Below are 15324 nucleotides of genomic sequence, written 5' to 3'. Positions count from 1 at the left end.
TATTGAAATTTTTAGATCTAACCCCATAAAGTAAGCGCCAAATTTACCCCTAGATTTGTACCCCAAGAATTTTAGAATGGTTTTCCTTTCGCAGAGAAGCAGAAAACAGGGCTAAAAGTTTTGAGCTGAAACTCGTTAACGAACCGTTTTTTGACCTAAGTTTATATGAATTTTTTTTTTGGCTGTAGAATCATCTCTTGAGAGTTTGGCGTGCAATTTGGAATCATTCTGTATTGACTGGACAAGTGTTTTTGTATTTTTCCTTTAAAAAAAACTATGAAGTAGGTAAGTATTGTACATACAAATAGTTCTAAGAAGTGATGGTAGAGAACAGCATAATACGGCAGCTCTATTTCCTTTTGAATCTTTATTCCTTTACTGTGCTGTTCTCTTGTGGTTGCAATTTGAACTGTCATTTATACATACAATTGTGTTTTATAGTTTATTTTTATGGTTTGTGTATTTATTAAAAAATCTTTTCTTTTATTCGTATAATTAAACTTCTTTATTGATTTCTGTCGTTATATAATTACTTATTTGTAGATTTTATGTTATAATTACACAGTTTCCTTTCAGTAATTTGTGGAACTACTTTTCGTTGTTACCCTAATTGTAGTAGACATTATGAATCACTAAACTTATTGGAATACGCCATTACAGACAAGTGCACTGTGGTCTGTGATTCATTGGTTTCAGTTATAAGTAATTATTATTAGCAGTTTTGTGAACAATTCGTTGTTTTTCCCCACTTAGTGTGGTAAGTAAATAGTTCTGTAATGCATTTATATTGTCTGTTAAAGTTTATATTACAAAATTACTTGATAAATTGTATATTTTTGGAATATTTACATGGGTGTGGTGTAGTGATCCCAGATTCTGTTGTATTGAAATGTCAGATAACTAATAGTTTCTATTAATTATTTTGATCTAGCCATGTTTTTTCCTACTGCAGTAAATTTCTAAGTTGTTCTGTTATATTATTCTAGTGGTTTTTACACTGTTCTTATATGATTTAAAAGATGCCGATCTTTGTTTATGGTGATTGAAATGTATTGATGTTCTGTGTTCTCTGCAATCGGTGCCCTGGCGTGTTTTTTATTTGTTTTTGTTGGATTGTTCATTGTGGCTAGGAAATGTTAATTAATTAAAACTTAGTTCGAATGTTAGTTTTAATATATTTAGGTATTCGATTTAGTAATTTAATTAAACTAATTTACTCTCAGATTAAAGTAATTTTTGGCAAATGAGTTTAATAGACTTAATTTGGATTCATTTTGAATTATATTGGAAAGTGTGATGAAAAAGCTAGAAATTTTGTTTATTTTGCGAGTATTTTTTGATTTTGTTGTGTTATGATTATGACTGTTAATAATCATCTGTTTAAAAATATTTTGTTTTGTGCTTTGATATACTGTAAAGGCTGTTTTTTTTTTGTAGTGATGCAAATTGAAATGTAATTGAAACTATTTTTTGAGTTGTGAATATTATTTTCTGAGTAGTGAATAACGTTGAGCCATATCTTGGATTTAATGTGGAAGTTAGCAATTAAAATTATGTGATATACCAATCCTCTCAATGGCATTGAAATTATCTAACCTATATAATTTATAAAGTCATATTGTGTAAAGTTTAATTTAATGTATAGTAATTAAAACTATGAATCATTAAATATTTTTTTTAAAATACTGATCTCTTCATTATTGGGTTATTATACATTGGTATTAAAAAATAGACCCTGTTTACAATAGAATTTATTTTAAAAATTGGAGACTAAGATACTAAAATAAATGGTTAACATCCTATTTTTGTTTAAGAATAGTCAGTAGTTCTGATTAACATTGCAAAATTTGTTTAAATTGAAATAAAATTCATGTTTAATGAAATTTTCATACTACTACAGTTTATTTTTTTTTTAGAAACGTGTTACTGCCATTTCCATTACTTAGTGCTGAATTTTAAATGACAATTGTGTTATTTTACTGAGATTATGTGATTTTGTAGCTTGCATGTATGTGTTTGTTCAGTGAAGTTGTAAATCTTGAATTTGCTGTTGAAGTAAGAGAGAGATTTATTATAGATACAATAAAAATAAATAAATACCTGTTAAAAGTATTTATGTTGTATTATTTTAATACAATTTTTCTTTTTTTAAATACTTAAAGATTGTCAATTGAAATTTATTAATTATCTAAGAAGTAAGCTATTTCAAACTTAATTTTTAAAAATTAGTTTAAGAGATTGTTTGATATAATGATGGTGAAATTTAGTTTTGTCTTTTGTTATTTGAACAATGATGACTAAATCAAGAAGTTCAGTTGAAACTTAAGACTATTTTTCAGATAATTGATCTACAATTTATAACCAGCGGTAAGAAACTGGTATACAAAATTTGATTTATTTTTTGTCTCAGAATGAAATGGGTAAACTAATAGCATTTTTCGCGCAGAATTCAAATATCTTTTCAGAATTAGTCATATGACATAGGAATTTTTTGAGATAACTATTTTAATTTTACAACATTACATAATTAAAATGCAGTATAATATATTCTTACCTCAAAAGTAGTAATGTTTTATTTTCTGTTATATTTTGCGTCATGAACATCTCTCTTTAGGGTCCAGAAATAGTTAGCTAGCATTTTCAGACCCCAGTTGCCCTGGTACCACTTTCATATCTGAAATATCCTGATGGAACTGTTCACAATTTTCATCTCTGATTGCTCCTGGATTTGGTGAGAAGAAATCAAAGTGCAAGTCCAAGAAGTGAATTTTCAATTTCATGTTGCGTCCCATGATTTTATACGATTTTAAAAGGTCATCCACTGTTTCTTTGTAATTTTCAGATTTACGGTTTCCGAAGAAGCTCTGGCAAGTACTCTTAAAAGACTTCCATGCAGCTTTCTCCATCTCATTTAACGTTCTATTGAAGTTGTCATTTTTAAATAAATGTTTAATTTGATGTCCTACAAAGATTCCTTCTTTGAGATTTGCTTCACTGATCTTGGGAAACTTTTTTTTTTAGAAAGCGAATCCACGCCCATTTCGATTCATTGCTTTCAGAAAGTTTTTCATAAACTCCAGCTTTATATGGAGTGGAGAAAGCCATCTTCGACTCATTTTAGAAATGCATCATCCAACAGTTATGACTTAATTATTATAATGCCATTGTAGATGTTTCATAACAAACTAATCATTTTTAAGTGCTTAATGAATACAATTTTTTTATTCGTTTATGTGTTATAAATGCGTAACACCATAACATTTATAACACTGAACAGGGTATAGCTTGAAAAAAGGGTGATAATATTTTTGAATTCAAGGGGAAAAAATTCGTGTAGAAACCACTTCTATGTGGTCTGGGACAAAATTTTGTATACTAGTGTAATCAAAAACTCAATATAGACTTTTGAACTGTGGAGAGAGGTGGATAAACTCATCCTGCGAATGTATAGTGGTAGTATTTGTAGTTCCCATATCTGGCTAGCTGTGATTACCTTTATGCTAACTTCCCAGCTGTATGTTAAATAGTGCCAGTAAATAAATAAACAAGTGAAGTTCGTTAATGTGTGAAGTGCTTACTGGACAACTATTCACAAATAAAAATACCTTTGAGCTGGGCTGAGTAATATCTTAGAAAAGTAATAACATAAGTACATATAAGTTTATGTGTGCATAAACTAGTATTAATATTAATAAATATATTATAGATTTTAGAGTAGACATTTTATTAAACAAATTTGTACAACTTTTGTAATTTTGGTAAAATTGTTTGGAGTAATTTTGAAAAAAATAAGCCGAAAAGTACTATCAAAATTATTCATTAATAGTTTTATTAACCTTATTTAATTGATCATCAAAACTATGTTGTAGAATATCTTTTAAGAGTTCCTAATACTTAAAAAAAAATCTTTTTTGATAATTTATGTTTTTGAAACATCAAAATGATGATTTTAAAAAAAATGTATTATTAGTTATGTGCTATCATAAACTTCGTTTTACAATCATAATAAATGCCATCATATTATATTACAGTAACATATTATTACTCTTTTAAGTTGTTACTTCTAAAAATCATTTATCAAAATAGTATTTGTTACAGGTAAATGATTAATAAAATATTTTATGTACTGATTTATCAAATGAATATATTCATTTTTAATCGTTTAAAAGTTTATTTTAAAATGAAAATGCTTCAATAAGAACCAGAATTTTAAATTGTGCCATTTTCAAACTAAAAATTCTAAGCGATCATATCATATTTGATATTTGTCTTAATTAGACTTGGAGGTTATTATAAGGCATGTTACACATTAGAGCAGTGTTTATTCATTGTAAAAACCCATTACAAAAATGTTTAATGTTTGGTGGAAACCAACGAGAAAATTACTTACCCATTTTGATAAACACCATGGCCCATTTTGGTCAACTATTGAAGAGTTGATTAAAAAATTAGAGCATGTGTATTCCCTCAATGGTGATATACCACATTTGCATCAAAGTTCATTCGGTCTATGCAAAACATTGCTGCAGTGAGTGAGAATGTAAAAGTTAATCCTAAAATATAAATATGTCATCGAATACTACAATAAATTAAACATTTCATAGGCTACAACGAATTTTCTACTAAAGATCTTCATGCATACAAAATTCAATTGTTACAAGATCTGTTTCCTAGAGACCATCTAACAAATTTACCAACACCCAACTCATGAAGAAACTTCGTGAGTTGGGTGTTGGAACATACGCAAGTGGAAGATGAATTTAACAGGAAATTTTAGTGATAAGGCCCATTTCCACCCTAATGGTTTCATGAATAAACATAATTGTTGAATTTGAGGGCAGTGAAAACCCAATGGTAGTTCACACACATTCCATGCATCTACTAATTGACAATATGGTGCACAATTTGGGCTAGAGCAGTGATTGCTAACTATTTCTTCAAAAATGACAACACTGGTATTACTGTTACAGTATATGTTGTTTGCTATCATGTTATGCTCAAGAATCTTTTTTTTTGCCAGAATTGGAAGATGTATGGTTCCAATAGGATGGTGTGACCTGCCACACAATACGTGAAACCATCCAATTATTGTAGATCAATTTTCCAGATCTTGTAATCTTGCTTTTTGGAGATCAGAACTGGCCAACAAGGTCATGTGATCTAATACTTGAGATTAGTTTTTGTAGGGTTATTTGAAGAGTAATGTGTACAATAACTCGCAGACATGCTAGATTTGAAGAATGAAATTCACTGCGGTACTGAAATAGTTGACTTACAGACGTATGAATACATTCTGAAGTAGCTGTGGCGGTTAGTTTTCTGACCGTTTTGCATATTTAACATCCTATGCTGTACTTATATTACAATGAAAATATTAAATATTGTTAACAAAAAAGTAATTTCCTCAATTATAATACCGGTTCTTATTGATATAGCCTAAAGAATTGGAATGGCTTTCTACATTTTAAAATAAACATTTAACAGTCTTCCGGTCATGATGCACAAAATCGTATGGCATCTTGTGCCAGCCGCCTGGTCAAAGCACACGAAGTCACATGACAGCTATACAGAACAATTGTTGCTATCTAGTTTTATTTTTATGAACTTAACCTTTATAATAAATACTATTCACAGTACTATTGTTTTTAATTTTTAACACACTACAATGTTTTTAACCGTCTGATTTGGACGTGAACAGTTGTGTTTTGTTTTGAAACTTCGTTGTTGATTTACATTGTACATGAAAATGGCTTTTGCGAGTGCCGATTTTGTTTTTGAAAGTGATATTGAAGGTATAGTGTTAAGTGATGGTGATTCTTCTGTTAGTTTTTGTAATGTTTCTGACTACATTGATTCTAGCGATAATGACAAAAATTTAGATGATAGGGGGGCCGCAGGTGATAATAGGTTATGTCAAGCTGTTGACTGGATAAATGCATATAATTTTACACATCCTAATTTATTTGTGCATGACTATGGCCCTAATCATGATTTACCACAAGATTTTAATGAGTTAGTTTTTTTTTTTTTATTGCTTTAGGTGGTGATGAGTTTTACTATAAGAAAGAAAGTAGTTTGTAAACTAAGTCTGCAATAAAATCCCCAAAATCATCCACCAGCTCATAAGAATTGAAAAATATGTTCAGAATTGTGTACTTTGTAGCTCTAAAAAGATAAAAAGTCAGTCAGGAAGAGGAATATTAGGTCTTCATTCAATTGTAAACAGTGTAATCCCCGTTATGTAGAGTTGGATGTTTCCTTGAGTATCATCAAGAAAGAGGTGTTGGTCCCAATAAAACAAAGTTGAATTTTTTCTTAGTTTTAGTTTTTTTATATTAATTAATGGTAGTTTTTGTAAGTATAAACCAAATTTTATTGCTGTAGCGATAGATATAATAAAGTAAACAGTATGTGAGTGTAAAAAGATCAGTATAAAATTGAAGTTTGTTCAAATTAATAAGGTAAGTTACCACCATGTAGATAGTTGAAATAATAACCGGGAGAGGGTTAGTCATGGATTTAGTCATCTTATGAAACAGTTGAACACGCTAGTGAAAAAAAGATCCTGAAAATAAAAGCAGTAAGTGAAAATTTGTTTACAAGAAATGGTATGAAAGATAATTATTTTCATTTTTTAATACTAAAAAATTGAAATGGCTTCTGGTGTGGGAAAACATAAAATATTTGTCCTATAAGTGAGACAAATTTGCATAGTCTCGGTTTGAATTCAGTTTTTATGAGTTTAATAAATTAATTTATTAAAGAGTATTTCAAATGAGACCAGATTAAACTACCACTTTCAAGTGCCTTTTTTTATGGGTTATGTTGTATTTTTGTTTTTATTTAGTATTGTTTAAATGTTCATTTTGACGGAGTAATATTAATTCTGTTTAAAAAAATGGAAAAATTCTTTAATTTTAATTAATCTTTAAAGTGGGGAAAATCTTTTAAATGGGTCTAATTAATTAAAAATGGTAACAAATATAATGTCACCTTTTTATATATAAGAATATTGTGTTCTGTTTGAAAATTATTCTGTATGGTTTGATAAAAGTGGATAAAGTTGTTTTTTTTTTTTTTTAGGAAAAAAAAATTACTAGTTTATACTTTTTGCACAAAAAATATATTGTTAACATAAATAAGTTATAATTTTAAATTTTCCAAATATAGTCATATACGATTCATATTAATGGGCAACATTGATCTGACAGTCCATTTCAGTCATACATAAATATATGTAGGGATAATGACATTCGATTAATATATTTTAAAGCTGAATAATACAATTTGATATTTCAGACAAAATCAGTTTGATTTATAGAGATAAATAATAAATAAATATAAGGATCTTTTGAAAACAAACAGATGTAAATAATTCACCAGTGTATATAACTTAAGCTGTAAACAAAAAGTTCAAAATGTACAATAATTTATAGTTATTTATGTCATTATAACTACCAAGAAATTTATTGTTGCCAGCTTAATCATAATTTATTTGAACTTAAAAATATCTCTGAGTTGGTTTAGGTTATCAAAACTTTAAAAACTTAGAAGTATTTAATTCTGTAGCAGCAATTTAATAATTGAATGTGTCATTATTATTATTTTTTGTAAATAAAAGATGAGACCACAGTTCTGTATAAGAGAAAATAATTCATCTATTAATTTTAGCACAGTTACTACTTTCATTTATTTTATTTGCATTTGTTTAGTAATCAGTTAAATAGCTTTGATTCATCTGAGTAAATACTATATACTACATATATGTGAAGCTGTGAAACTGATTAAAATGTGCCATAGTTCCATAATTTTGCTATAAGTTTAATTGTTTTTTAAGTATTGAGTGACATTGACTAGTATGATCATAGCTATTAACAAACACCAACAGCATGCAGTTAAACTGCATTCACTATTGTTACTGATGTACAGAAGCCAGTTTATTTAACGTTATTTAGTCATTGCTATCTTAATTCATATTACTCAGTTTGCAAAATGTTATACACTCTGTGATGTAAGGCATCTACAGATTGCAGTCTGACTAATCATTCTACTAATGTAGGACTATTTGAACTTAAAACTAATCATTTTACTTAGGATAGAAATATACAGTAAAGTTCATATTCATATAATACTTGCTTTACTAAAGCAAGCAATGATATGAGTATGTTCACCTAACAGATATGTTTATAAAAAAACATTACATTTGAAAAATTAACTCAAGTACATTTACTCTGTGTATAAGTTTGGAGTTTAAAAATATTTATACAAAACATGAAGTTCTTGAGTTTACCTGGTGTGTTGTCCAAAATTTGTTTAAAAAAAATTGTTGTAGGCCATAATAGATCATAACATAGCATTTGTATTTATACTTGTATTTTTTTATTTATACCTGTAAATCTGCACTTGCCACATTTTAAATTAGTGCGTAGTTAATATCTGCTGTTAAACTGTTAAAGATACTGAATCATTTAGTATGACATTTTTTCTGATATCTACTATCATGTGGCAACCTGCATCTCAAAGGCATATTAGTGCCGTATTTTATAATTAATTCATCAAGGAAATGTACATAATTCTTTTTACCTGTTGATTTATATTTACACATCTTGAAATCCTCTTTCTATTCAGAGTATACAGCTGAGATTTCATTGTTTTTTCCTGCCCTATTGTGTTGTTAAAATAAGATGCATATTTCAAGATCTCCAACCGGTAATTATTGCTGTTTTTAAAACTCTTGCAATTGATAGTCATTTATAAATGATTCATGACACAATAAACTTTAGGTCAATGAATTAAAAATATGTGCATTTTATTAATACACACACACTCGGACCAAATAAAAAATTTTTTTTTTAAATGATGGAATTTAGTATTTGACAGATAAAACTTATGGTAAGCATAAGTCAGAATTGAAGCATCATACAGGTAACTTTAAAAGAACAGGTTAAACAGCTATTATAGGTAGAATTTTAAATGAGTATACATGAAATAAGATACAAAAATAGAAATATGCATGAAATAAGATACAAAAATAGAAATACTTTAATCCTGCTTGCAAAATTGGTGTAAATGTAATTTGATTAAATTATATTCAAATGTAAAAGGCAGAAGGGAGCACTGGAAAAAGATTTTTTTACATAGAAATGGTAGAAAAATTACCACACGTAAGCTTTTACATCTACTAACATATTTAAGATATTATTTGTAATGGCCTACCAGGGAATTTATTATTATAATTCTTTCATTACCAGTGAAAAAATGTTTTTTTTGTTAACAGTTATTTTATTTCTATTATCTAAAAATATGGGTGTAAATATAAGTTGTGGCTTGGTAATTACTATTATCAAGTGATATAGCCTGTACCTATAGCTACAGCTATAGTGATGACTTTAGTTGCATTCTCTTATAAATGATTCAGATTTTAAAAACAGGTATACGTTTGTATAAATACCAACCTATTTTGTAACTTCTGTACAAATATATGAAACCAGATTTGTAAAATGATAATAATGGCTGCTAAAATATTAGATTTGTTATTTCAAAATTTACAAAACCATTGTTTTTTCAATAATTCAATGGTTAAAATTATAACCAATTAATGCTTTAAGTCTGAACGATATCTTAAGTGTATTGTAGCATTGTTGTCGCTAGTCTTCTCTGCAACCAGTGAAAATAAATAAATCTTTTATTCTGATTGGGGGATATGTTATATAGATCACACGTCGTTATAAGATAAATTATAAATATAAAAACTAATTATACAGTAAAAATAGATATGATAAAAAATAGTTCATATAAATTATTTAAATACAGACATGAAATAATGTTAAGGTAAATACATTAAATATAAAACATTACTTCAAAATAATTCACACTTTAGAAGTCTGTATTGATAATTATTTTGAGTTCTAATAATGTACAAATTGAACAAGAGCAAATATATATATATTTTTTCAAATGGTTCAGCTATTTATTAAAACTATTTAATAAAGGTGGGAGTATTTATATATTATTTAAATAAAAGTGTAACACTTGTTTTAAGATAGAATTTCTTGTATCATTGAATAAATACTTTTTAAATTATCTCATAGTTGATTCATATGCCTGTGGAATTTTATTTGTTTGATAATCATAACTAGACACCACAACTAAATTTCATCATCATACCACTTTAAAATATCAATTTCTTGTAGATGAACATAATAATAATAATTTTAGAAAGAATATAATTAAACATTTTTAAAATTTTTATATCAAATAGTACTTAACTAATATTAACCATAAATTTATATCATAGAAATTCTGGTTATTAATTAATCTCAATTTTTATTACTTTGGATATTGCATTGTCAATTGTAATGTGAGGATATCAATCATATTTCCTGAGAATATTCAGTTGTCATTAGTGTCTTATTCTGAAAACTAATATCCCTTTGTTATATTAATTTGATTTTTAATTTGTACAATTTACTTTCAGTAACTTAACAATGAAGGCAAAAACTGAAAATTAAATTAATCATTTAACTTGGAAGTTAGGTAAAAGCAGCGGTATGAGATCAAGTATAGTGTTGAAAAAACCTTGTTTGTGATTGGTATAAAATTAAAAACTTATTAAAAAATGCATCATTCAAATTAATTAATTTCTAGTTTATATATCCTGCTATAACTAAAATGGGAAAGTATATAAATTGGTCAAAAAGATTGGCCTTCATTAAGTATTTGTGTATTGAGACATTTAAAATAAGATTTTTAACAAAAACATAAATTCAGTAAATTGTAAATAATCTGCACAAAAAAATTTATTCCAATGCCCCCCAAGTCCAAAAAAATGTTTTAGCTGTGTGTGCGCGCGCGCGCTTGTGTGTTTTGGGATATATTTGGTCTTATAATAATAAAGAACCCTGTTGACTGATTTTATTAAAAAAACTTGGAAGATATGTACTACCTTTGGGGTGGGGGGGGGGGGGGGTGAGAATTTTTTTTTTTTTGCAAAAATTGGGGAAAAAGGGACGGGAGTGTTTTGGCTGAAATAAAATTTCAAATCTTTATTGGGGCACTTTAGCAAAAAAATTTCTTAAAAAATCTTTTTAATTAATATCACAAATTACCAAAAATCTACATTTAATACTCGCCCCTTCCCCAAAAAATTGAAATGTATTTTTTAATTTTTTTTTAGGTATTCTTTGCTTTAGAAAATGAGTTTATGGAAATTTTTTGTACTATATTTTTTACATCAATAAGCCTTCAACCTCTATAAAACGTTTTTGCTCACTCTCTTTTAAATTATACTAGTATCCATGTCTCACTTTCGAATCGCCCAACATTCCTATCCTTCTTTCTCCTGTAATCTTTCCTTCACTTATTACTTTTTGAATACAGTCATGTCTTAGGATGTGGCCTATCCAATTAGCTTTTCTTTTTTTGTATTGGCTTAATCCTACTCTCATTTATATTTGTCAAGACTAGATTATTAGTTGCTCTTTTTCCAGTTGATACCTGGCATTTTCCTCCATAGCCACATTTCAAAACTTTTCAGATATAGAGTTTATTTTTTCTTTATAGGCCAATGGTCTGTGGAAATAAAAATTGTTTTTTTTTTATTTAAATCCATTTTGCAAGTTACCCATTGCATTTAAAATTTAAGAATCTAAAAAAAATAGCCAAAAATGTTTCACCCCTTCCTAGACTTCTGTTTATTTTGAATTATGGTTATATCTATAATTTTTAGTTTTGGTTATTGTTTTTCAATAAAAAGGAATTATTTTATCTTAAAGATACAAGTAAAGCTTAAAATTATTGAAAAAATGAATGTATTACACAACTTATTTGGTGTAACTGAGCAAGTTATGCAATTCATTGCTGCCTTTTTGTATTAGTTAAATTTATTTATTTTTTAAAATTTGTGTTGGTTTTATAATTTAAAGGAATTTAATAATAATTTTTTTTTAATGTTGTGAATTTTATTCGTTTTGTTTTATTTTTTATTAATTTATCCATCATATTATAATCATGTTTGGTTGCTTTGTATTTTATTAAATTTTTCATCTAACTCTCAAACTCTACATAGTTGTTTAGAGCTCATATTAATCATACTATAGATAAATTGCTATATTTTGGTAGTGTAGGTATGTTGATTACACTGATAAACATATAGGTATGTTGATTACACTGATAAACATATAGGTATGTTGATTACACTGATAAACATATAGGTATGTTGATTACACTGATAAACATAATTTTTGTTTCCTAACATGTGATACCTGATTTTAATCTGTTTTTTGATCCTAAAAACGAATATGAATTCAGAATTTTCTATTGCTCACCATTTTAAAAAAATTTTAAATTTTAATTAAAGGATTTTTTTTTTCGTTTTTCAACGTATAATTAGCATTATTTTAAGTTCCTATATTTTATTTTGTTAGTCCATTTTTTATTGTTTAACTTTGTTAACGTAATTTGTTAGACATAAATAAACAATACTAGACAAAGAATTAAATCATATCATAGTCTCATATTATGACATATGTACCTATGGTTTGGCGTGAACCAAAGGATCATGTAACCGATTCTTATTGTTTAACAAGTATGTCTGGAATTTCTAAAATATCTAAATGTACTGCAAAATATCCTTCATTGCAATCAGCAATCAGGCCTGTACCTCACAGTGAAATTATTCCAGTTCCTGAGCCACCTGTGAGTATGTTTTGAAAGCAGTGATGAAGAATCTGGCACTATTGAAGAAGGCAACAATGATTTTGAATTATCTTCCAATAAGCCACATGTTATATCACATGGTGAATTAAATGACTTGGTTAGGGATTTAAATTTATCAAAAAATCAAGATGAACTATTAGGATCAAGATTGCAAGGTTGGAATTTACTTTAAAAAAAATACAAAAATTTTGGGCTTTCAAAGCCGACAAAAAGAACTTTCTCAGTACTTAATTCATGAAAATAATTTGGTTTATTACACAAATATTGATGAGCAAGCTTATGTTGCACTTAAAACAACATCATAAACCTGAGGACTGGTGCCTTTTCATAGATTCGTCCAAGTTTAGTTTATAAGTGGTTCTACTACCTTACGGTAACAAATATCCTTTGATACCAATCGCTTATGGTATTAATTTGAAAGTGACATACGATGTGATGATAGATGTTCTTGAAAAAGTAAATTATAAAAAACATAGCTGGAACATATATGGTAATTTGAAAGTTACAGCTATTTTGTTAGGCTATACTAAGTTCATGTGTTTTCTTTGCGAATGGAATAGCCAAGCTAAATATTATGTTACCAAAGAGTGGAAGAAACAAGTCAACTTAACTCCAAATGGGAAAAATATTATTCATGAGCCCGTAGTTGAACCCAAAAAAAATATTTTTACCCCCTCTCCATATCAAGCTAGTACTAATGAAAAATTTTGTAAAAGGCTAGATTTTTGTACATCAGGCAGAAATTTCTGAATGTAAGTGAAGGAATTAAGGAACATTTGTTGGTCCTCAAATAAGAGAGTTGGTCAAAGATGATATATTTAACTCATGTTAAATAATGTAGAATGTGCAGCTTCGGCTTCATTTAAAGACGTTCGCAAAGATTTTCTCGGCAAACAAAAATCTGACAAATTACCATGATATTGTTAATCAACTTCTTACTTAATATTGAGCTATGTGATGTAATATGTGTTCGAAAATACATTTCCTCCACTCACATCTAAATTTTTCCTGGACAATCTCGGAGTCATAAGTGACGAACATGGTGAATGTTTCCACCAAGACATTTTGGTGATGAAAAGCCGCTATAAAGGGAAATGGAATACTATCATGCTAGCCCATTACTGTTGGAAATTAATTCGGGATGTGCCTGAGGCTATTTATAAAAGAAAAGCACCAGCGAAAACATTCTAACACAGGTATGGGCATGCAAAATTATAAATTTTACAGATTTTAACTATATTTTCCCTTAATTTTTTTTTGAAGCGCAATTTACTTAAAACTAAGGATGATAGAAAAATTGTATTTACAGATCTGTAATGCATGAAAAAGCAATTCAAGAAATGGTATCACACTTAGAGAAACATTAAACAAATTTTTTTTTGTCTATCATTGTTATTGTTATTAGATGCAGGGTGGCACAGAGAAATGGACAATTTTAAATAATTAGAAAAAATTAAGTAAACCTTTATTTGATTTTGAAAATATGTTCGACAAAAGTTTTCTAAAAGTATGGAAATTTTAATGTACATTACTTATTAAAAATTACTTCACTTGAGTGTTGTCCATTTTTGTATATACATTCAGTAAGTCAATTCTGAGAATTTTATATAGCGTGGCACAATGTGTTCTCCAGGATGTTGGTGATGTCATCTTCAATCTGTGTTTTGAGCTGGGCAAGGTTCTTGATCTAGCCTGGTACACAATGCTCTTCAGATGTCCCCATAAAAAGAAGTCGCAGACTGAAAGGTCTGGAGATCGAGGTAGTCGACTGATGTTAACAGTCCTTGAAATTATTTGATCTCAAACAAACATCTCATTGATGCCATAGACTGTCAGGCATTGTGTGAGGTGGCTTCGTCCAGTTGAAACCAGGTTTGTTGAAGGTCAAGATTTGGAAGAGAATGGAGCCTAGGAGCAAGAAATACCTCTAGCATGTTGACATAACATTGAGATGTCACAGTAATAGCAGTTCCCCCTTCATCTTCAAAGAAGTAAGCACCTATCACCCCATGTCATGAAACTGTACACCATACAGTAATTTTAGCACTATAATGGATGCTGCTGAAGCTGAACAGGGTTTGTTTGTGCCCAGTAATGGAAGTTGCTTATTCATGTATCCACTTAAGTGAAAATGGTCTTCATCTGACATCCAAAGATTTTCAATAGAGTTAGCATTCTCATTGATTTTAGACAACAGTTTTTCACAAAATTGTAGATGCAATACACAGACTTTAGGTTTCAGTTCTTGGGCAGTTTGAATTTTGTAACGATGAAATTTCATGATGAGTATTTGCATGCTCTGAAGCCTGAGCTCCAATGACTAGTCAGTTTTCCTCAGTGAATGACAAGGACTTCAGCTTTCACTACATCAATATGTTTTCTGCGATACATATGGACATACACACCCACTAGGTTTTTTCAAAGCCGAACTAGTCTTTTCAAAGTTAGGAACCCAAGTTTTAATTGCTTGTGGAGAAGGAACTTGACTGCGGAGTGGGGGAAAGTGTTTCACTGAAACACTTTTTGTGCAACTATCACAGTCACCATGTCAGTAAAACGCCCTTATGGCCTACACCTTTCCGCTGCTCCATCACTACTAAATGTCCA

The 15324-nt window shown here is 28.6% G+C and overlaps 1 protein-coding gene across 3 annotated transcripts in view; it reads left to right on the top strand.

The window, feature by feature from the left end:
• Window positions 1-497: 497 nt before the first annotated feature.
• Window positions 498-15324, top strand: part of arm (armadillo) — an 82365-nt gene continuing 67538 nt past the window's right edge. The window contains exon 1 of one of the 3 annotated variants that reach the window (XM_075364228.1): window positions 498-757. The gene's annotated coding sequence lies outside the window, so the exon portion shown is untranslated. The remainder of the gene's footprint in view (window positions 758-15324) is intronic. The other 2 variants (XM_075364227.1, XM_075364226.1) reach the window with 2 other exon arrangements.

This window comes from Lycorma delicatula, chromosome 4, assembly GCF_047948215.1.
Source record: "Lycorma delicatula isolate Av1 chromosome 4, ASM4794821v1, whole genome shotgun sequence".
Lineage (NCBI taxonomy): Eukaryota > Metazoa > Arthropoda > Insecta > Hemiptera > Fulgoridae > Lycorma > Lycorma delicatula.
Note: the sequence above shows the minus strand (reverse complement) of the source record. Positions and strands in the feature narration are given on the sequence as shown.